Here is a 25,811-nt window from a genome sequence, read left to right on the forward strand (position 1 = left end):
AAATGATGTGGATTCATTCACATAGCTCCATCCAACAATGCATCAATGTCCCAGTTTTCCCGGATCCCTGCCAACAAGTCATCATTATTTTTTCCTTGTCATCTTAGCCGTGTAATCTGACAGGTGTAGTGTGTATCATCAGAGTTGTCTTATTCTAGTATTTCGATTAATAATGACTTGGAGCATTTTTCATATGCCACTATGAAATAGTTTCACATGTTCTTCATCTGCAGAATTGCTGCTTCATATCCTTTGATCATTTTTCCAATTGGAGAATGGATATTTTATAATATCAGAGTTAATTCTTATATATTTTGATGAGGCCTTTATTGCAGAACATTTGATCTATAAAATATATTTCCCAGTTTATTCTTCCCTTCTAATCTTGTCTGCATTAGTTTTGTTTTGTCATTAGCCTTTCAGTTTGGTATAATCGAGAGTTTCTGTATTTTGTAGATCAGTAATGATCTCTAGTTCTTCTTTGGTCATATATAGACTTCCCTTCTCATCAGGTCTGAGAGGTAAACTATCTCTATGTTCTTCTTGAATTTGATTTTTATATAATTTCTATTCTTTATGCTAGGTCATATGAACCCATTTTGACCTTATACTTGGTGTCAGTTATTAAGTATGGATTCAATTGTCCTAGTTCCTTGTGCCATATTTAGTTTCCAATTTTTCCCACAATTTTGTATCAAGGACAGTAAGTTCTTATTCTCCATAAAGCTGGGTCACATTTGGGTTTGTCAAAGACTAAATTGATTGGATTGACTGTTTTATCCCTTTGAACCTAATCTATTCCAGTGATCAATAATCTATTCCTTAGCTCAATCAAATAGTTTTGCGTAACTGCTGCTCTATAATATAATTTTTAGATCTGGTACAGCTAGCCACCTTCATTTGATTTTTTTTCATTAATTTCCCTTGAAATTCTTGACCTTTTGTTTTTCCATATGAATTTTGTTGTTATTTTTTCTAGGTCATTAAAATAGTTTTTTGGGAGTCTGATTGGTATAGCGCTAAATAAATAGATTAGGTAATATTGTCATCTTTATTATATTTGCTTGCCCTATCCAAGAGCATTTAATATTTTTCCAATTAGTTAGATCAGACTTAATTTGTGTGAAAAGTGGTCTGTAATTTTGCTCATAAAGTTTCTGATTTTCCCTTGGCAGATAGATTCCTAAATATTCTATATTATCAGTAGTTACTTTAAATGGAATTTCTCTTTGTAACTCTGAATGTTGGATTTTGTTAGTGATATATAAGAATGTGATGACTTATGTGGTTTATTTTATAACCAGCAACTCTAAAGTTGTGGATTATTTCTAATAACTTTTAGTAGAATCTCTGAGGGTTCTCTAAGCATACCATCATGTCATCGGCAAGAGTGATAATTTGGCTTCTCACTGCCTATTCTTATTTCTTTAATCTCTTTCTCAGCTCTTATTGCCAAAGCTAGCATTTGTAATACAATATTAAATAGTAACGGTGATAATGGGCAACCTTGTTTCACTCCAGATCTTATTGGGAATGGTTGCAGTTTGTCTCCATTACATATGATGCTTACTGATGGTTTTGATAGATGCTGCTGATTATTTTAAGGAAAGTCCATTTATTCCTATACTCTCAAGTGTTTTTAATAGGAATGGATGTTGGATTTTATCAAATGCTTTTTCTGCATCTATTGAGATGATCATATGGTTTTTTGTTAATTTGCAGTTTATTAACATGGCCAATTATATTGAAAGTTTTCCTAATATTGAACCAGCCCTGCATTCCTGGTATAAATCCTACTTGATCATAGTGTATTATCTTGGAGATGATTTTCTGTAGTCTCTTTGCTTATATCTTATTTAAGATTTTAGCATCAATATTCATTAGGGAGATTGGTCTATAATTTTCTTTCTCTGTTTTCAGCCTACCTGGTTTAGGTATCAGTATCATGTCTGTGTCATAAAAGGAATTTGGTAGGATTCCTTCATTCCCTATTTTATCAAATAATTTATATAGCATTGGGGCCAATTGCTCTTTAAATGTTTGGTAAAATTCACATGTAAATCCATCTGGTCCTGGGGATTTTTTCTTAGGGAGTTGTTTAATTGCCTGTTCTATTTCTTTTTCTGAAATGGGACTATTCAAGCAATTTACTTCCTCCTCTGTTAGTCTGGGAATTCTATATTTTTGGAGGTAGTCATCCATTTCACTTAGGTTATCAAATTTATTGGCATAAAGTTGAGCAAAATAACTCCTTATTATTTCTCTAATTTCCTCTTCATTGGTGGAAAGTTCTCCTTTTCATTTTAAGACTACTAATTTCATTTTCCTCCCTCCTTTTTCTAATCAGATTTACCAAATGCTTATCTATTTTATTGGCTTTTTCTATAGAAGCTAACTCTTAGTTTTATTAATTAGTTCAATAGTTTTTTTTTTACTTTCAATATTTTTAATTTCTCCTTTTAATTTTAGAATTTCCAATTTAGTATTTGATTGGGGTTTTAATTTGGTCTTTTTAGTTTTTAGTTTCAAGCCCAATTCATTAATCTTTTCTTTCTCTGTTTTATTCAAGTAAGCCTCTAAGGATATAAAATTCCTCTTATTACCACTTTGGCTGCATCCCACAATTTGGTATGACGTCTCATCATTGTCATTATCTTGAGTGAAATTATTCATTGTATCTATAATTTGCTGCTTCACCAATAATTTTAAGATGAGATTGTTTAGTTTCCAATTACTTTTGGTCTATTTCCCCTAACTTTTTGTTGAATGTAGTTTTATTGCATCATGATCTGAAAAGAAAGTATTTACTATTTTCTGCTTTCTTGAATTTAATTTTGAGGTCTTTATGTCCTAATATATGGTCAATTTTTTGAATAGGTTCCATGAACTGCTGAGAAGAAAGTATATTCTTTTCTATCTCCATTCAATTCTTCTCCAAAGATCTAATATACCTATTTTTTTTCTAATATTCCATTTACTTCTTTAATTTCTTTCTTATTTGTTTTGTGGTTTGATTTGTCTAATTCTGAGAGTGCAAGGTTGAGATCTCCCACTATTACAGTTTTGTTGTCTATTTCTTCTTGCAACTCTCTTAACTTCTCCTTTAGGTAGTTGGATGCCATACCACTTGGTGCATATATGTTTAATATTGATATTGCTTCGTTGTTTATGCTACCCTTTGGCAGGATGTAGTTTCCTTCCTTATCTCTTTTAATTAGATCAATTTTTGCTTTTGCTTGATCTGAGATAAGGATGGCTTCCCCTGCTTTTTTGACTTCACCTGAAGCATAATAGATTTTGCTCCAGCCTTTTACCTTTATCCTATATGTATCTCCCTGCTTTAAATGTGTTTCTTGTAAACAACATATTGTAGGGTTCTGACTTTTGATCCAGTCTGCTATCTGCCTCCTCTTTATGGGGGAGTTCATCTCATTCACATTTACGGTTAGAATTACTAAAACTGTATTTCCTGCCATCCTAATACCCCCAGATTATGCTTTACTTATTCTTGCCTCCCCAACCCTCTTTCCCCTTTTAAACTTATGTACCCTCTTGTATCACAATGCTTACCCTCTTTGAATCCCTCCTCCCCCTTTCAGCCTTTTCCCCTTCCTTCCCTTATTACTCTTTTTCTTTTCCCTTTTCCTCTCCCCCATTTTTAATGAGGCAAGAGAGAATTTTCTCTAAAACAAATGTCAATTATTTTTTCTTTGAGCAAACTCTAATGAGAGTAAGATTCACACAATGTTTCTTCCCATCTCTAAATTCCCTCAGATATGATAAGTTTCCTTTGCCTCTTTGTGGGATGTGGTTTCCTCTTTTATCCCTCCTTCCCACCTTATTCTGCCATCATCCCTTTTCCATATCTACTTCCCTTTTTATGTTACATCAGTACAATCAAATTATATATGTATTCTTTTTGTATATCCACAACAGAAATACAATTCTCAGGAGTTATTTTTACCTTTTCTGCATCTCTTGAGTTCTATGGTTGGATATCAAATTTTTTGTTTAGTTCTGGTTTTTTCTTCAGAAACAAATGGAATTCATTTGTTTCATTAAATGTCCATCTTTTTCCCTGGAAGAAAATTCTCACCTTAGCTGGGTAGTTTATTCTTGGCTGCATCCCAAGTTCTTGTGCCTTTCGGAATATCAGATTCCAGGCCCTTCGTTCCTTTAATGTGGAGGCAGCCAGATCTTGGGTGATCCTTATTGTGGCACCTCGTATTTAAATGTTTTTTTTTTTTTTTTTTGGCTGCTTGTAAAATTTTTTCCTTAATCTGATAGTTCTGAAATTTGGCCACAATATTCCTTGGGTTTTTATTTTAGGGTTTCTTTCAAAAGGTGTTCAATGAATTCTTTCAATGCCTATTTTACCTTCTGATTCTATTACATCTGGGCAGTTCTCTTTGATGATTTCTTGTAAAATATTATCTAGGCTCTTTGTTTCATCATAGTTTTTGGAAAGTCCAATAATCCTCAGATTATCTCTCCTAGATCTATTTTCCAAGTCTGTCATTTTTGCAAGTAGATAATTCATGGTTTTTTCCAGTTTGTCATTTTTGTTTTGCTTGACTGATTCTTGCTGTCTCAATGAATCATTAGTTTCTATTTGTTCAGTTCTAATTTTAAAGAATTATTTTCTTCATTAGCTTTTTTACTTCTTTCTGTATATGTCCAATTGAGTTTTAAATATATTGTTTTGTCTGTGGAATTTTTTTCCATTTCACTAATTTTTTTTTTTTTTTTTAGTGAATTATTTTCTTTTTCCAATTCACAGATCCTACTTTCTTGCAAGTTCTTTGTCTTTCCCAATTCGCAAATCCTACTTTCTAGTGAATTCTTTATTTTTTCCAATTCACCAATTTTGTTTCCCTGCACTTCCTGGGAATTTTTTAACTTTTCCAATTCGTATTTCATGAAATTGTTGCTCTCTTGTAAGGCTTCTCTTTCCTTTCCCCATTTATCTTCTAACTCTCTTTTGAGACTTTTAATGGTCTCTTCTATGACAGCATCATGTAAAGGAGGACAGTCTGATGCATTTTTGCTTTTTGAGGTCTCTTCAGGTTTGCTGACCTGCTCTTTTTCTGCATAGAAGCTGTCCATCGTTCTTTTCATCTTTTTATTCATGTTTTAAAGCCTTTAGGGTATGTCTCCTAGGTAAGGGGGTTACCAGCTTCCTCTGCAGAGCAGGGAGAGATGTAAACCTTTCCGGCTCCAAGGTATGGAAGTGCTCTGAGTGAGAGTTTTCCTTTCCCCCAGGAAGTGGATTCAGCACTGGCGGAGCTATGAAGTGCCCAGTAGGGCTGTGTGGGTTAGCGATTGCCCTTGGCTAGAGACTAAGGGGTGAAAGTGTCACTGCCCCAGGCCGGAGCCTCTTGTGGGACTATGAGTATTAGCAGCTGACTGCAGACCCCCAATTCTACCCGAACTCTGCCCGGGAACTCTGCCCCCAAGTCTCTGCCTGAAGTAAATCGGCCCTGGGAAAGCTCTATGGCCCCAAGCCGAGCCCCCCACTGCACAGATTGGAGGCTAACCCGGGCTGTGTCCTCCTGCCGTGCAGGATCACAACTGCCCCAAGGAAAAGCCCTGTACTGCGGGTTGGGGCTGCAAGCTTGTGCTGAGATCTGTGCTTTCACTTTCGGTTTGAGGCTCTCCTTGGAACCTAATTTCTCTCCCAGTCTGCGCTGATCTCCCCTCTGGCCCCGGAACCAACCTTTTTTTGGGGAGACTGCAGATTTTCTTCGGCTGGTGAGTTGTTCTACTTCTTATCTTTACGACTTGTAGCAGTCAAGACTATTTTTGAGGCTCCATATAATATTGATAAAGAGGGTAAGAGAAGAGCTTAGAAAGTCACGTGTGTCTTCTCCACCATCTTGGCTCCGCCCCCCGGAGACAAGACTTTGAAGGAGACCATAAAATTTGGACTTTAACACCTGGTTACACTTGTGGTGATTACTAAAGTGAAATGAAGGCTGCTCTCAAAGACCCCCAAGAAACCAAACCAATAAAAAACATTACATTTTGGCATCTGAACTTCGGGCTGACATGATCCTGATTTCAGTAAAAAAGTCTCCCTGATCCAGAAATTAGGGTGAGTACAAGAAGGAAACTTTGTAAAGGGCCAAAATAGTATTCCAGTTAAAATGGGACAGATGTTTAGAAAGGAGATTTCTCCACTAAAAGGAAAATGTGTCAAAGCTTGGTCAGACTGATAAAAAACAAGGTTTAATTGTAAATTGGAAGCAGATCATTGAACTTTTAGAAACATTACAGTACACATCTCCTTGGTTCTCTAAGGAAAAAGAATTGTATCCAGACAAATGGAAATTAGTAGGAAAGCACCTATGTGAATACTACAATGATTATGGACCTGACTCAATTTCCAAAGAAACACTTTATACATATAACTTAATACAACTGGCTTTAAGAAATTACATAAGTTTTAGAATAAGAAAAAAAAAAGAAAGAAAGAAAGAGCAGAAGGGGGAGGATCCAGATAAATGAGGTGAAAAGGATGAAGAATCAGATAAGAATAGAGTTAAGTAAAATTCTGAGTGTGGTGCTTCACATCACGAAAAATTAGTGTATTCCCCATCCCTTGACATACCTCCCTAAATTAACCCTTCATGGGTGGAGGCAGAAGGAGGGGGAGAGGCAGAAACACAATCAGCACCACCCATGAAGCAGCCTATGACAAGATTACAAAAGGCACTGGTTAAGGTTAAAAAAGAACAGGATATATCGGATTTAATAAATGTATACCCTGTGATTGAAGAGCTTGACTCTTCAGGTAAACAAAGGAGAAGATATATTCCTTTTGATCTGGAAAAATTCAAGTATTTGAAAAAGAGTTGCACTCTTTATGGAACTACATTGTCTTATGTAAGATGTTACTAGAGAATTTGGCTTATGAAATCTTAACCTCTAGTGATTGGAAATATATAGTAAGGACATGTTTAGAACCTGGACAAAACTTCTTGTGGCTTTCAGAGTATAGTGAACTATGCAAGATACAAGCCCAACACAATAAGCAAATTGGAGTTAAAATACAAATTACCTTTAACCAACTAGAAAGTGAAGGTCAGTATGCAGATAATTCAGCACAGATTAATTACCCCATAGCAGCACATGAGCAAATTGCTACTGCTGCAATAAAAGCATGGGGTTCCCTCCCAAGGAAAGATTGAGGGGAAGCCTTCACAAAAATTTTGTGGGACATCTACAAACGGCTATCACAAGAAAATGCAGCTACAGAAATAATGATCAGACAACTGACTAAGGAAAATACTAATAAGGTTTGCAGAAGAATTATATGGGGACAACATGAAAATGCTCCTTTAGAAGAGATCATAAGACACTGTGGCACAGTTGTCATAAATGCTTATTGTACCCAGACTATGATGAATATGGGAAGACAGGGACTTCTAGAGAAACTTCAATAATTTCAGTGTGAAAAAATCGGACATCTGAAAGCCCAATGTAGGTATAGAGATAGAGTGAAAAGACAGGGTGAGAGAAGACCTAAAACACTATGTCAAAAATGCAACTGAGGTTTCCACTGGGTCTCAGAATGTAGATTGACTCAGGAAAATGAGAGGCAGGGCCCAACTCCAAGACATCAAACAAAAAACACAAGGGGCATTATGGCAGCTGAGTTTATGCCCAGAGAGTCTTTAGAAGCTTAATACTATGATATGATTAACCAGCAGAGAAACAATCAGATGGCAAAAAGGGATTAATGATCAATCAGCAGAAAAGCAATCAGATAGCAGAAAGGAAATACGATTAGGGAGAATACAGGCTTTTTTAACCTGACAGAAGGGCAGTGTCCAGTGCAAGCAGTTTCAATGTAATTGCCAGGTGATGAGGAGAGATTTAGAAAGTGGTAAAGGGAAGGGACTAGATAGGTTAACTGCTTGGGAGAAAGGGTTTGCTTGTATCTTTACAGATGGAGAAGGAATCAGATGAATGCCAATGAGCACCTGGAGAGAGACAGAAAAAAAGAAAACTCTCAAAACAAAGGAGAAGACCTAAGAAACATCTGACACTGAAAGAGCATGGCTGATAATGAGATTGTTAAAGAATTTTAAAACCAGCAGGAATCATTGGATTCCCTGAGATGAAAAATTGTTCATAAGACTGTTGCAGAACTTCAAAACTTGCAGAAATCATTGGATTCCTGGCACATGAAGTAAAGGATGTAGACTTTAACACCTGACTACACTTGTGATGATTACTGAACTGAAACGAAGCTGCTCTCAAAGACCCCCAAGGAAAAAAAAAAAAACAAGGAGAACTTTACAACTAATATCATTGAATTAAAGAGTATGTGTTGGGGAGTAAGGTGGAAGAAAACTACAGAGGTGTATATACAGAGATTGAATCGATGTAAAGCTTAGAATGACAGGATTTTACATTTGATTTTGGAAATGAGATGAAGTCATTGAAGTTTATTGAGAAGAAAGGTGACCTGGTCTAGCCTGTGCTGTGGCAGTGGATTGAAGGATAAATTGGAGTGGGGAGACATTTAGAAAAGCAAATCTATTAGTAGGCTATGGAAATAGTCCAAGCATGAGGTGAAGACAGCCTGTATCAAGACAACAAGTAAAAGAATGGAAAACAAAATATATTGAAGAGATGTTGTAAAGATGAAATTGACAGGTCATGGAACAGATTGGATATGATGGGTGAGATTTATTGAGGAGTCAAAAAAAATTAACTCTTAAGGAATGAGAAAGTTGGTAACTCCCTCTACAATAATAGGATTATTTTAATTAGGAAAGGATTTAGAAAAAAAGACAATGAATTTAGTTTCAGTAATATCAAGTTTAAGATATAAAATCCAGTTTAAAATATATGAAAAGTCAATTGGTGATATGAAACTGGAGTTCAACAGAAACATTAAGCCTAGAGAAACAAATCTGAGAATCAGTAGCAAAGAAATGGTAATATAATCCTTAGGATTTAAAGAGATAACTGAAATAATAGGAAGGAAAAAAGAAGTGGACCCAGGATTGAGCCCTGTGTGACATTTCCATTTAAAGGGCACAGTGAGGATTAGAGATCCAGCAAAGAATACTGAGAAAGAGCAGATAGACAGTAGTGTCCCAGAAACCTAGAAAGAATTGATTATTAAGAGGAAGATGAAAAGCAGTGATGATGGTTGAAGAAAGGTCAATAAGAATAAAGATTCCATTGGAGTTTGCAATTAGTACATTATTGCCAACTCAGGAATAATGAATGAAGAGACAAACTGATGAACAACCTAATCAGTTATGGTTCTGGAAAAGACCTTGGAAGCAGATTATTTTATATACCCTTCTCAGAAAAAGAAAGGGACACATCCAAGACCATTAATTGTTGTTAGTGATGTGGCTAAATCTAGAACCAGTTCTCCTGGTTCTCAACAACAATGTATTAAGCCCCTATTTGGACCCTATATGCTGATGAATAAAAAATATATTGTTAGTCATGTCTTTATATAAAGCTATCTTTAATAATCAATGACATGACAACTTAAGATAGTAAAGTATAAATAGGATATATGGAATATTGCCATTTTATTCATGAAAACCTGTACTCAAATTCTGTCTTTACATATAAGATTTTGACCCTGATCAAGGCAGTCCCATAGCCTCACTTCCTATATCTTTAACATAGAGAGGAAATTATTTTTGGGATTTATCACAGAATTGTTTTGGGATGAAATGATAGATACTTGCCAAGTATTTTGTATAATGTGAACATACTGTATAAATATTTATTGTTGTTGCCATACTAATAGTATTCCTAGTAGGAGTAGTAGTAACAGTAGTGGCAATAGCAATAGGTTACACTAATATCCAATGAGAGAATTGAGAGGTTCATTCCATATAAAATAATACATGAAATAAATTGTCTTATGGGCCATAGAGTATGTAATATTCCATTATATACTCAGATAATTATGATGACTTGAAATTGAACATTCAAAAGACCCTTTCAAACAATAGAGCATACCAGCAATCCTTCTACTTTATGAATTCCTTCCATCAATATAAATTAAAGACTAAGTTACCTATAGCAAGGTTAGTGAGTCTTAGGAAGTTGAATGAAGCACAAAGTGGTTGGCTCACACGATTTCTAGGTGTCAAAGTTAGGAATTATTCCCATTTTTTTCTTGACAAAAGCTCAGTACTATATAAACTATGCCGATTATTCTCATAGTGTTGTGTAAGTACTTCTAGAGGCCCTCAGGCCCTTTCAAGAGATATCAAACTATTTTGATAATATTTTTTATTATAGCTTTTTATTTACAAGTTAAATGCATGGGTAATTTTACAGCATTGATAATTGCCAAACCTTGTGTTCCAATTTTTCCTCTCCTTTCCCCCACCTCCTTCCCCAGATGGCAGGTTGACCAATACATGTTAAATATGTTAAAGTCAAAATTAAATACAATATTAGTATACATGTCCAAACAGTTATTTTGCTGTTCAAAACTGGATGTGGCTGGTTCAATTCATTACTGTTTTATTGGAACTGATTTGGTTCATCTCATGGTTAAAGAGGGCCACATCCATCAGAACTGATCATCATATAGTATTGTTGTTGAAGTATATAATGATCTCCTAGTCCTGCTCATTTCAATCAGCATCAGTTCATGTAAGTCTCTCCAGGCTTTTCTGAAATCATCCTGTTGGTCATTTCTTACAGAACAATAATATTCCATAATATTCATATACCACAATTTATTTAGCCATTCTCCAATTGATGGGCATCCACTCAATTTCCAGTTTTGGCCACTACAAAGAGACCTGTCACAAACAATCTTGAACATACATGTCCCTTTCCCTTCTTTAAAATCTCTTTGGGATATAAGCCCAGTAGTAAACTGCTGGATCAAAGAGTATGCACAGTTTGATAACTTTCTGAGCATAGTTCCAAATTGCTCTCCAGAATGGTTGGATGTATTCACAATTCCACCAACAATGTATCAGTGTCCCTGTTTTCCCACATCCCTTCCAACATTCCGCACTATCTTTCCCTGTCATTCTAGCCAATCTGACAGGTGTGTAGTGGTATCTCAGAGTTGTCTTAAGTTGCATTGCTCTGATTAATAATGACTTGGAGCATCTTTTCATATGGCTAGAAATAGTTTCCATTTCTTTGTCTGAGAATTGTCTGTTCATATCCTTTGACCATTCATGGATTGAAGAATGGCTTGATTTCTTAAAAATTAGAGTCAATTCTCTATATATTTTGGAAATGAGGCCTTTATCAGAACCTTTGACTGTAAAAATGTTTTCCCATTTTATGGCTTCCCTTCTAATCTTGTCTGCAGTGAAAATGTCACTACCCCAGGCCAAAGCCCACCCTTAGGCTGTGGATATTAGCAGCTGACCAGCAAATAGCCCCCACAGACCAGAAGTGCCTCTGCCCCAGGAAGCACAGTTGCACTGCAGAAGTTCTATTGCCCCAGGCCAACCCCACCACTGTGCAGATTAGAGGCTGACCTGGGCTGTGCCCCCCTGCCATGCAGGTTTGTAACTGCCCCGAGGAAAAGCCCCATACTGCAGGTTCGGGTTGCACAGTTGTGCTGTGATCTGTGCTGAGTCACTTCCGGTTTTGGGTGGGTAGAGACAGATTCTGTTAGGTTCTGGCGTTTTTTAAAAGTAGCCTCTGTCTTTGGCTTTGATTTATTTGCTGATCTGCTGTTTTGCAAGTAGAGCAGAGCAATCAGCTTGTGCCAGAATGGTCTCTGTAATTTTTCTAACCACAGAGGCCAAACCCTCCCCCAACAGATCCATTTGCTAGTCTCTCCTATTTCCCTGTTTATGCTGATCTGCTCAGGCCCCTCAGGACAAACCTTATCTGAAGAACTTCCAGATTATCTTTGGCTGGTAAATTGTTGCACTGCTAATCTTTGTGGGTTTTACCAGTCAACTGCTATTTTTGAGGCTGAATTTAATAATTGGTCGTGAGGGTATGAGAGAGCTTAGAAAATCCTGCATGCCTTCTCCCTTCTCCACCATCTTGGCTCTGTTCCCCCCCCCCCCCCCGCCCCCAGATAATAATTTTGAGATTTTATGGTCTATTAAGATTTTCATCCCTTTTCCAGCTACATGGAAGCTGAGATCAGATTTTCTTCATATACTTCAAACCAGAACAACATAGTACAAAAAAGTGATATTGGAAAAAAGTAATCTGATAAATATCGACAGATATTTCACCTAAAAAAGTTCTTTGTGAAGTCAGTCAGTCAATCAATTTGGTGTTAATCAAATGCCCTTTTGTGCCATAACCCAAACTAAATCCTAGGGAAACAAAAGGAGGAAAAAAACAAAACAAAACAAAACAAAAAAGAAACAAACAAAAACAAACAAACAAAAAAAAAAACTTGAGAACTGTTGAACTATGATATTGTAGCTTTCCATATATACATGTTTGTAAATAAACATTTACATTCATACATACATAAATTTGCACACATATATGTACTATAAATATTGTGTAATTTCAGTCTTTTTAAAGTAAAATAAAATAAATCGATGTCAAAAAATTATGAAGGAATTTTTATCTAATGGAGAATATCTCAATGGATTTTTATTGAGTGCATTTAAATTCTATTTTGTTCTGTTTTTTCTGCATACCTCAATTCCCAGGAAGTATAGTTAGTTTATAAGTAGTTAGCATAAGGTAACAATAGCAGAAAGTAATGTTAAAATAGTACTTTACAATCCCACCCTCTATCCAAAGGATCCTTTTATCATTCCCCATTCCTTAGTTGTAAATTGGAAGCATCAGCACTGAGTCTATAAATTAAGTGAGTCTATAAATTAAGCTATAATACAGTTAATTTGGGTCTGCTACAGGATTTGAACTCAGGCATTCCTGAATCCATATCCATCATTCTTTGTTTTGTTGAGCTATGCTTTATTTATTCCTTAAAATTTTCATAGCTAATAAAGTTTGAAAGAGTATGCAACTGGACAAAATATGGTATATTTAAAAGGTTCAAATTAGTATGCTAAATATCACAAATTATAAAACATATCAGACCTCCCAGTCCTGACACTTCATTGTCATGATCAAGATTGTAAAGATGAAGAATTATAGAAAATTAGCCTATTATGGATTAACACTTGCAGACTATAATTTTATGGTACTTGAATTCCATTTCCAGAACCTTCTGCCTGTTGCAGTTAGGCAGACATGACTTTAGTAATTAACTAGGGAATTAAAAAAAAAAAGAAATGGAAACAGTCAAATATATAAGTACTATAATACCAATATGAAATCTAGTCAGCATTTTTAAATGAGTAGTTTGGCTATGCTAGCAGAAAGAGCCTAATATCTGCTTCAGAGATCTCAATTTCATTATTCATGCCCACATGGTGCATTCCATTTCAACATTAATAGGAGCTGTCTGTGAACAGTAAGGGAAGAAGTGACCCTCTAATGCTTGAAATCTAATGCTTGGTCATGCACTGCCACCTTATTGCTAAATTCAATGGAGCACATAAAAAAAAAAAAAAAAAAAGAACTCACAGTTCAGTGAGTATTATGGTGAGTTGTAAAATTGGCACTCTGAAAGCTTTTAAATGCTATACACTTTACAAATAAATTACAATTTTAAATATTGCAACTCATCTTGATTTAGCAGGAATTTTGCCCTATCAAAATTGAATGAAGTTACAGATGTGATAAGCCATTGGCCAATATTACAACTGTTGAGATGAAACTGAGAACTCTTCCCAAAATGAACAAAATACAATGGGTTACTTCAGTAGGATACATAGATAGTGACTATATCCCCTCTGTGAGAGACCTAGGGTCTATATTTCAATATAAAAGATACAATAATTTTTAATCTCAAGGAAAATAAGTGGAAAGGGAGGCCTCCTAACTGAACAAATAGTCTGTGAATTTTCTTTACCTTTTTATTTTTTTTCCTTTTCTTTTTCTAAAATTTGGGTTCCAAATTCTCTCTCTCGTGCCTTGACTCACCTCACTGAGAAGGCAAGCCGTATGAGATTGATTATAAATCATGTAAAACATACTTCTGTATTTGCCACATTACAAAAGAAACAAAAAGAAAATAAAACAGAAAATTATACTTCAATTTTCACTAATAAATTCTCTGTCTGGATATGAATAGCATTTTCAAAAAAAAATAATATATTTACCCTAAGTTGTCTGGAATTGTCTTTTTTTTTTTTAATTTAATAGCCTTTTATTTACAGGATATATACATGGGTAATTGTCTTTTGATTGTATTGATCAAAGAAGCCATATTTTTCACAATTGATCATTACAATTATTGTTGTTTCTGTGCATAATTGTTTCCCAGTTCTTATCTCTTCACTTTGCATCAATTCATATAGGTCTTGTTATGTTTTCCTGAAACCATCCCTCAAATAATTTCCTTTAATATAATAGTGTTCTATCACAATCATGTCACATTTTTTCAGACATTTCACAAATATTGAGTATCCCCTTTTTAATTCTTTGGCATGATAAAAAGAGCTAATTTAATTATTTCTGTACATACACGTTTTCATATTTTTGTTGTTGTTTTTTACCTCTTTCAGATACAGATATAATAGTGATGTTGCTAGATCAAAAGATATGCAAAGTTATAGTTCCAAATTGTGCTCCAGAATGACTGGACTAGTTCAAACCTCCATCAACAGTTTGTTAATGTACCTATTTTTCCTCATGCTACTCATCATTTGTCATTTCTATGAAATATTATGTGGAACCTGAGAATTGTTTTAATTTTAAGTTCTCTAAATAATAGTGACTTAGAATATTTTTATATGATTGTAGATAATTTCAATTTCTTCCGCTGAAAAGTGCTTGTACATTCTTTGACCATTATCATGTGGGGAATGAGTTTTTTATATATAAATTCAAATAAGTACTATATACATTTGAGAAACAGGGGCTTTTACCAGAGAAATTTTTTGAATTTTTTAAAATATTAATTCATTGTCTATATAGCTTTTAGCAAAATGTGGTTTCCCTGGTTATTCCTTTCAGTTAAACTTGCTTTTGCTTTTGCTTTGTCTGAGATCATGATTGCTGAAGCATATTAGTTTCTGCTCCAGAATCTTCTATTAGAAGATTAGGATTTTTGTCTTCCATGTCACTACCAGTTTTCAGCAAAAGAAATTAAAACTATCTATAGTCACATTAAAATGTTCTAAGTCACTTTTTATGCTTAAGTCCTTTTTTCTGTTTTTTTTTTGTTCATTATTACAAATTTCTTGATTTTGAATATTATGAGTATTCTCTGCTTACCTTAGTGTGGAGACACTAATCCAATATTCAGGCTTTTTCATACTGCTATTTTCAGAGTGAATTCTGAAGGTCTTTATTTCTTCAGGATTTCCAAGATAGAGGGATCTAGGGAAAGGTGTAGTCACTGTTCTCCTAACCTGCATTTGGTCTTTATACATCAAGGCCTCTATTTTCCTTGCAGTCACAATCAAGAGCATTCCTTTTGGTCTTGCAACTGTGCTCTAAATTCTCTTTTCTCCAATATCTGCTTTGCTAGAGTTCCTTCCTGACCTGGGACTGCAATCCAGGACATTTCTGGGCTGAGAGTTCCTTAAGTTACTGTTGCTTCTGCCACACTGCTATTGCTATTGCTTTGAGCATGGACTGGGTACGGACTCCACTATGATGTTACACCCTTTCTTGTTACCCTCCTAAATTTTCTAAACCAGAAAACATTTCAATTTGATATTTATTTGACCTTGACACTCCAATATTAGATTCAAAGTGTTATTATAAGTTGTTTGGAGGGGAATATTGAGAAAATATTAGATTGACTACCAAACTGAAGGTCTACAGGGCCATTATGCTGACCTCATTGTTATAAGTCTGTGAAACCTGGGCAGCCTACTAGAACCATGATAGGAAACTGAATCGTTTCCATTTGGATTGTCTTAGGAAAATTCTGATCACCTGGCAGAATAAGGTAGCAGATACTGAGTCCTTTCTTGAACTAAACTGCCAAGCATCGCAACTATTGCAGAGAATACAACTCATCTGGGCTAGCCACATTGTTCAAATGCAAGATGTATGCTTGCCAAAAAGACCATTTTATATAGAATTCTCATAGAGCAAGCACTCATAAATTATCAGAAGAAGGACCCCCTCAAAGTCTCTTTTAAGAATTTTAGAATTGGTTGTATTACATGGGAGATACTGGCATAGAATTCCCAGCATGGCATGCCCTCATCAGAGAAGGTTCTAAGTTCTATGATCAAAGCAGAATTGCATTACTTCAGAAGAAATGCAAGATGCACAAAGTTGGAGAATTCACCTGAAAGTTCATAGACGCTTTTTGTGTTTGAACTTTGGCAGAGCATTCTGGGCTCATATTGGTCTGATCAACCACAATTGGACATAATGACTTAACTCTAACATAGTGATATCATTTGATAAAGGACAATAACCAAATCAACTGAACAAGTAGTACTAAGATGCCACTTGGTGAAGTACAGGAAATTCTGTTCTTATGTTCCCCCAAAAAATTCCTCCACACAGAACTAGAAAATACACCAGAGCAAAAAAGGTAAATATGAGGGAAAATAATGACTCATTTTTCCAATTTAGATAACCAAAGGGAAATACACAGAGAAAGAAAAAAATCTTATAGTTTGGGAGATTGGGATCTAAGCAAACTCTAATGTCTAGAAAGAGAAAGTGTACCAATGTACATAGAAGTCCTAGACCTATCATTGCAGGGAATAGGTGCTTGAAACCAGAAGTTTCAGGTACTGAAAACAGAGAGGAGAAAATTCAGAAGCAAGCATCATCTGTGTGGCTCAAACTCCAAAATTAAAGCTGAATATCATTTTCAGGTTCCTGCACAATCTGAAAGCTGCAAAGGAATAACCAGGAGGAATAGCACTAGTCAGAGTGTAGCTTTGAGTTCTGTAACTAAAGCCAGCACAACTTCAAAATTAGATGACAGAGGCTGAGTCCAGCAGCAATCTACTGTTGTTCAAATCAAAACCCAGTTGAGGAACTTGCAGATCTCACATCAAGATGAAAGAAATCACACTTTTTGTCCTGAATCAGAGTACTTAGAGCACCTTGGAAGTTTGCACTTTCCTACCTTAAGATGTCTTTGATATCCTGAAACTATACAACACTCAATACCCAAAGAAAACTACAACCCATACAAACCCAGACATTTCCAACAGACATTCATAGTCTAAAGTCAGAAAGTAGACTAGAAGAATGAGCAAACAAACAAAAAAGCAAGCACAAGAATCACACTGTAGAAAACTATTATGGTGATAGAAATATGAAAATTGCAAACTCACAAGAGAATGACTTAAAACATTCTACAAGCAAAATCTAAAATAACCTAGGTTGGGCATAGCTAGAATTTCTAGAAGAAATGAACTAAGAGATTTTCTTGGTATTGTTCACTAAATAAGAATTAAAATGTTTATCAATAAAACATGCGCTAAAGGGAAAAAGTTGGAAAAGAAATAAGAATTATGAAAGAATGGCTTGTAAGGAGATTTAAAAACTTGCCACAAGAAATAAGATCCGTGTAAATTAAAATGAAGCAAATTAAAGTCAATTATTCCATGAGACAATAAGAAAATATCAGAATAATAATAATAGAAATATCAAAACAACATTAAAAGATTGAAAAAAGAATAGAAAATATAAAGTATTTCATAGCAAAAATGACTGACTTAGAAAAGAGATTGAAGCAAAAATAAAAGAACCATATAACCCAGAAATTTCAATTTCTAGATAAAACATGAAAACAGCCAATAAGAAAGTATGCATATATGACAAAATCAGTTAAGATCACATAAGATTTAGCATCAACCAATATAAAATATATGGAAACTTAAAATACAATATTCTAGAAGACAAAGACAGTTAAAAAAAATCACCACGTGAAAATCAATATTATTTGATGGAGGGAAAAAAATGGATCTTTAATGAAATAGTCAACTTTCAAGCAATCCTAATGAAAAGACGAGCAAAAGAGAAACTTATATGTACAAACACATAAATTAAGAGAAAATAAACTGACAGATATGCATGAAAAAAAATCACAAAATATTTCTAAGAATAAACTGCTGATATACAAATATGGGGCAATGATACCTCTGTCCCCTCTAAATTCTATCAACAATGGGAGTTATAAAGGAATTCTAATTAGAGAACATCTAATTATTTTATGTTTCGATGATCTTCAGGAAAGAATGCAAAGAGAACAGGGAAGGATAATTGTGGTTACAGTCAGAGAAAATCACCTCACTATACCAAAAAAGTGTAGGAAAGGAGCAGAAGGAAGCTATCATTTGAATTCATCTGAACTTGAATTCATCTGGTCCAAGAATAGAAGAATACATATAGTCATATACTCAGCTGGACATAAAAAGAGGTATCATTTAAGAGAAATGGAGAAAGAGAAAGGAACAACAAAAAAAAAAGTAGAAACAGAGGGAGGGCAGAATTAGTCCTAAGTAAAACAAACTCCAACTAATGATGTAAAGATAGATAGATCGATGACTGATAGATAGATACATATATGTATCTTTTTGAGGTGGCAAACAATGAGAATCTGAGGGTTCAATCAACTGGGAATTGGCTGAAAAAATTACATTGTGTAAATGTGAAGAGTTACAACTGTGCTTTAAAATGAAGAATAGGATATTTACAGAGGAACTTGGGAAAACTTAAATGAACTGCTAAAAAGTAAATGAACAAAACAAGAAAGAAATTTCTCTAAAGACAACAGTATAGTAAAGACAGTGGATTAATGATGAAATATGTTACTGACCTCCTGATAAAGAGAAAAATTACTCAGAAAACTGAAATGAGGCATATTTGTATCTGTGTGCATATAAACATATATGAACACACAGATACACAATATGTGTATTGTATATATGTGGATGTGGTCATTTGTGTATGTATGTGTACCTAAATATACATAGATGCATAGCAAGACATACAAGCATACACACACACACATAAGTATACATGTGTGTATGTATATCATGGTCATTGCAGAAATTTGTTTTGACTGACTGCATATTCATAACAAAATATTTTTCTTTTTCTTTTTTTTCCCATTCTCATGTAGGTGTTAGGGTTGGGAGGAAGAAGGTAAGAGATTTTTTGCTGAGTAAAATATATATCACTATATTTCAGTCTATATATTTACATCTATCTGTCTATGTATGTCCCTATATGTGTACAAGTATGTATATATGTGTAAACATCATGCATGTGTAAAGATGTATATATACATTTACATGCAAATGTATATAGACACATACATATATATGTCTATCTATTGGCACAGTTTACACTAGCCAAATCAATCTTCAATCTATTTGACAGTATTCAATTGTCATAGGATAAAGAATCTATATTCTAAAAGGAATAAACATAAAGAAGGTCAGGAAAGCTACAAATTTATCTTATTAAATAATTTAAAAAGAAGAGCAAATTGGACATAATAGAAACCCCTAGTTTTATATATAATCCTTTTTTTCTGTTCTACTATGCATATACAAATGCTTATTCTATTTGATATTTGTAAAGGTCAGAATAAAAATAAAACTTCTAAAAATAAAAATCAGCTAACATTTATATAATATTTTAAGATTTGTAAAACACTTTGCATAAATATTTTTTATGAGTTTCATAACAACTCTGTGAGATTCAGGCTATTGGGCAATTTTTACAGATAAGAACTGAGATCCAAAGAGTTTAATAGATCTGTTGATCTTGACATAGCTAATAAATACCAGAAGCTGGATTTCAACCTAGGTTGCTTCTTGAGGATAGTGCTCTTAGCAGATGCTGGAGGTGCAAAATGGGTTATTTTTCAATTTGAAAAATCATGATACTTGCTCACAGATAATTTGTAATCATTTAAACAAAATAAATTAATCCTTGAAAAATAGTTAATTAAATGAATGGACTAAAACTAAGTTCACTTTCTGTTCTCTGCATAAAAAGTAAAAAAGCTAAGGTAATTTTAAACTAGGCCTTTATGGAGAAATGTATGATTAAGAAGATATAATACTGAATTTTGATTTTTTAAGAAAAATGCATTCTTATTCTGACTCTTTCTTACAATATATGATCTTGATAAATCACCTAACTTCTCCAAGTATGTTTTCTCTTTAAATGACATGTTTTAAGTTAATACACAATAAGGTTCTTTCCACTTCAAATTTCAGATCATATCTGGTATCTAAGAAAAAGGAGAATTCTTACACAATAAAGAAAAAGGCTAATAAAAAGTAAAAGCCAGAAACAGTATAGGAGAAGTTAATTACTGTTGAATAGACTTGCAATAAATATGAACGTCTGCAATTTGTCCATATGCAGAAGAGGGAAATCTATGTGGGAAGGGTTGAATGGGTTATAGCTGGAGTGATATTTTCAATAATTAAGACGGTTTCAAAAGCATAGTTTAGACAAAGGCATGGGGAGAGAGGGTGGAAAGGAGGAAGGGAGAAAGAGAGAAAAAAAAAGAGAAAGAGAGAGAGAGATACATCTATCAATAATATATAATATGTGAATATGTAATATATGCCCTGTGTATGTATATGTGTGTGCATAAAATCTGCAATGATTTTTCAACTATGCCACCCAATTGCTTTTTACCCTATTTTCCTCAGGTAATCCAGTAGGAAGCAGGTTATGCTCAAAGACCAATTAGCAACTTATAATTAGCTCATAATTAACTTAATGAAACTAGCTGTAGTTGGTTTATAAAATATAAGAATTAGTATGATTGACAGAATTCATAACAAAAACAGCTCCAGAGGAACTAAAAGATCTCCTAGTGAGATGAATCCTCAAGTCAAGACAATTCCAATTAAAATCATTGGTTCTAGAGTCAAAAGTTTTAGATTAACCATATGACTTTGGATATATGTAAGCCTTTCTGAAACTCAATTTACTTAACTATAAAATAATGAGGTGATCTCCAATGTATTGGCCAACTCTAAATTTAGGAAAATAATCTCTCTTCTGCTCTTTACCCCACTGTGTTGTGCTAGATACATGTTCATCATCACTCATGTTGTCCTAAAACATATTTTGGGGGAAAAAAATCTTAAGTTTTTGAGTCACTGAGGAGGGAAACAAAATGACATACCAATGTACAAAGTGAATATTTCCCTCCTCCCAAAGGATGCACTTAAAAATTGATGCTATGATGATTTTTCAGTGCTTATAAATAGCTCTGTGTAGGCCCAGATGATGAAATGAAGTTGGTACTTATTAAACTCTCTTGAAAAGTGACTATCCTTTGTCCGCTCAAATAAGGGACAAAATGTACCTGAGAAGCATCCCAAAGGGGTAATTATCTTTTGATAGCCATCTCCTTCTTTATCTCATCGGTAATTAAATTAATTAATTAAGTAGCCTTTTCCCAAGCAGACATGATTTAATGTGCTGCATAAAATTAACAACCTTCAGAAGCAGAAATGAACTGATTTTGTTCATGATTAGACAACAACATAATCCAAAGAGTTTTGTAATATATATATATATATATATATAGGCTGAATTTTAATGTTTGTCATCTTATATATGAGAGAAAACAACAGCAACCTTTAGTAGTCATAAAAACATGTGACAGCCATTGGAAGAATATAAGTAGACCAGAATCTACTGTCAAAACATAATTTATGTTACCTTTAAAGCTGTTCAAAACCATCAGGGACATTTGAGAACAAAATTGGAACATCTATTTCTGTTGTGAATATTTGTGAAGAGGAGGACTGAAGGACATTTAAGTCAAATCTTGGCCCAATAATAACATATATACAGATAGATGTGAGAAAAGAAATAGCCACAACATTTCCTACAAAGCGAAAAAAAAAAAAAAAGAATAACACTAATTTTAGAAACTCATATACTGATACTCTACATTTTAAAAAGATTCCCTGTAAAACAAAGTATCCTCTTCCCTCCTCTTTTTTAAAATCATTATCACATAAATGCAGAAACTAACCTAAAGAAATATTAATATTAAATTTATTCTATATTTATTATTTATTATATTTATTTATTATATCTATTATATTTATTCTATATTAAATATAGTCAGACATATATAAAATGAAATAATTTGATTTTGAAGTTTTTTGGTTAACTTTCCACTGAATTTTTATTTTTGTTCAAATTTGGGACAGGTCTTCAAAAGTTAAACAAAGAGAACACAAGTATTGGCAAGCCCTACCAAGTAAGAGTACTATGTTGAAAGACTAGGAAGGAACTAACTGCAGGTCTGATTTACAAAGAAATTAAAACAACTATAAGACGTTGCCAAACTCAAAACAAAGAGGCAGATCAGTAAAGAAACAGATATAGGAATTCCTCAGTGGAGTAGAGAGCGGTCTACAAAAGTTCTAATTCCCCCAAAGCAACTCCAACAGCCTAGTATAGTTACTCATTCTAGATTCACCCACATTTTGTCTTTATGTATTGCAATTGTACTAGAAAAGTAAGGAAGTAAAAATATGACAATCCAGATGATCTTGGAAAAATGGGTTTCTTCTTGATGTATCAATTATTCTTTGTGAATCAAAAAGTAATCACAGCACTTCAGCAATTCTGGGCCACTTGTCTTAGAATGAAATAATATCATAGTGGTTTCAAGATATGGAATAACACTTCAAAAGCAGAAAGGTACTCAAAAAGGAATACAGAGAGACTCATCTCTTATTGAATAGTACATAAATCAGCAATATTCAATCTGTTGGAACCATGAGCTGTTGATTAAAAAACATTCTGACCTGCATTTTCTAAAGCTAGAAAAGACACAGATGTCATTGCTTAACATTTTCTAGTTACAGAATTATTATAAGAAAATTAATCGGTGAAAAAAGTGACTATAAGGAAATCTTAAATATTCTATTCACAAGAGGATGTATGTTTAGTAATTTCACAATACTCAAACAATGCCTTTCCATCCTGCTTTCTGATATAGTCTGGAGTAAAATGGCTTTCCTTGATACATAAGCCTATATTTAGCTATCATATTTTCCTGATATCTTACTGTTTTCCAAACTCAGAAACAATTCAATTAACTTTTTTTGTCTTTGCACAGCCAGTCAGTTCTCCAGGTATGAATATCTTTCTAATTTCCTCTTTCCCATTGTTTAGAATTCCTAGCTTCCTTAAAGGTCATCTTTCTATAGGACAACTTTTCTGAACTTCAGCCATCAACTTTATTATGGCCTTCTTCTTCCTGAAATTACTTTCATTTATGTCTGTACAATTTATATTCCCCAGTATAAAATAATTTCCTTGAGGGAATATTTTATGTTTATCTTTCTATACCCAATATGAATTATAATTGTTTAATAAATAGTAGACAAGTTTATTTGAAAGTATCTTAAATAGAAAATCTTTTGGAAAATTCATATTAAAACATAGTTTTGAAGTAGTTTTAACCAACAGACATTACACAACACACACACACACGTTCAATTTTCAATAGTATTTTAGTTTTCAAAATATATGTAAAGATAGCTTTCAACTTTCATTTTTATAAGACTTCATGTTTCATTTTTTTCTCTCATTCTCTCTTACCTCCTTGTCCCCCAAGACGGCAAACAATCTAACATAGGTTAAATATGTGCAACCCTTGTCAACGTATTTCCACATTTGTCATATTGTATTAAAAAAATCAGACCAAAATGAAAAAAAAACCCCACAAAAATATGCAAAAGAAAAACAAACAAAGCAGAAAATAGTATGCTTTAATTCAATTTCCATAATGTTTTCTCTTGAGGTAGATGGCATTTTCCATCCAAAGTCTCCTGAAATTGCCTTAAATCACCTCAGTGTTGAAAAAAGCTAAATCCATCACAGTTGATCATCACATAATCTTCCTGTTACTATGTACAATGTTCTTCTAGTTCTGCTCACTTCACTCAGCATCAGTTAATGTCTTTCAAAGCATCTGTGAAATAATCCTACTGATCCTTTCTCATAGAACAATTATATTCCATAACATTCATATACCCTAACTTATTCAGCCATTCCCCACTTGATAGTATCCACTCAGTTTCCAATTCCTTACCACTACAAAAAAAGACAACTATAAATATATTTTTTATATTTGGGTTCTTTGCTCTTTTTTTCTAAAAAGAAAATATTGTAATCTTTAGAATCATACTACTTAATAACATGGAACCAGAAGATATGAACTATCTTTAAAAAGGGGGTACTTTCTACTCTTTAAAATGTTGTGCTTGTCATAAACAGAATTCTTCTGAGTAAACATATTTTAACATTTCTTACAGGAAATATAATTTGCTTTTTTATCTTTTCCTATCCTTTCAAAAGGCAAGTTGATTAATCCTGAACAATTCATTTATCTCTTCTCAGGATTTTACTACTATACCAGTTATTCAGAGCTATAAAATCTTTATAAAGAAGTCTAATGTTCAGTGTGATGTAATTGCTTGTACTGCTTGTTTTTTCAATCAAGTAAGGCTTTTATGCCTTTTATTGTGATAGAGCATCATTTCTAGTCTATACCAGGGTCTTAAACCTCCATTCTCAATTACAACAATTCATTTTAATTTATTGTTCAGAATTATGAACATGGTTTAGTATATTGAAATATTGTGGAAATAAATTCACTAATGCCAGGTGATAGCTAATCTTTAGGATGATATCACTTGGTGCTTAAGATAATTTCCAGTCTGTATGTACTTCCCTGTCAATTGTAAATCATGAACAAATCATAGTTTATCTTGATGGTTTAACACATTTGTTATCTTTTAGGTTTTCTGTTAAGAAAATTCTATTGAAAAGAAAGACCTAACTTTAACATTGAACCCTTCAAGACTTTTCTGCGACTCTATTTCTTCTAGCATAAAATATAAATTCTTCTGTTCAGTTTTAGGATCCTTACAAGGTGCTAAGTAAGTGGAATTGAAGAGACAATGGTTAAATCTAGTTTAGCATTGATTTAATTCTACAACAAATAATGGTTTCCTAGTGATGTAATGATTGTATACTCAGTGTACAGCATATAAACAAGAAGCTCTCAGGGCCAGACACACAAGCCCAATAGAAGCTCTTGGAGCCTCAACCAGGATTCAGTTGAGGAGATTCAGAAGCCAGAGAAGGCAGTCAGGCAGAACTAAGGAAGACATAGAAGTGGTGGCAGGCTGTCCTGTGGAGAACATTGAAACCAAGCAGAGGCCTCCAGAAAACTAATGGAGCCCCAAGTGAAGGAGATAAGACTTGGAAAGAGACAATAAAGGATTTGGACTTTAATCCCTGCCTGCACTTATGATTTCTGAACTGAGACTAAGTTTCCCTTCTGAAGTCCCCCAAGAAACCTAATCCCAGAGAACAATATATTTTAGAGAAGAACATTACAGTTCAGCTTTTATAATCCTTCATAATATCACTTTGTTTGACTTTTAAACACTTTAATAACCTGACAATGTCCTTTCAGTCTTTTTCAATATACTTACACGTAGTCACTTCTCTGTATTCTGCAATCCAATGACACTACCTTCCTTGCTGTTCTTTGCACAGAACACTCAACCTCCTAGTTCCCAGAATTTTCATGGATGTCCATCATACCCAGAATACTCTTACTTTCCCCTTTTGCCTCCTAACTCATCTGGCTTTCTTCAACCTTCTTTCAGAAACTTTTCCAAATGCTTATTAATCTTAATGTCTTGGGTCTTATTTCTTATGTTTATATGATGTTTACATTTTATTTTTGGATCTTTTGTCTTCTCTCAATCAAAACAAATAGATTTGAAGGTAAGGAGTAT

The sequence above is a fragment of the Sarcophilus harrisii genome, chromosome 6 (assembly GCF_902635505.1).
Source record: "Sarcophilus harrisii chromosome 6, mSarHar1.11, whole genome shotgun sequence".
In the NCBI taxonomy this organism is placed as follows: Eukaryota; Metazoa; Chordata; class Mammalia; order Dasyuromorphia; family Dasyuridae; genus Sarcophilus; species Sarcophilus harrisii.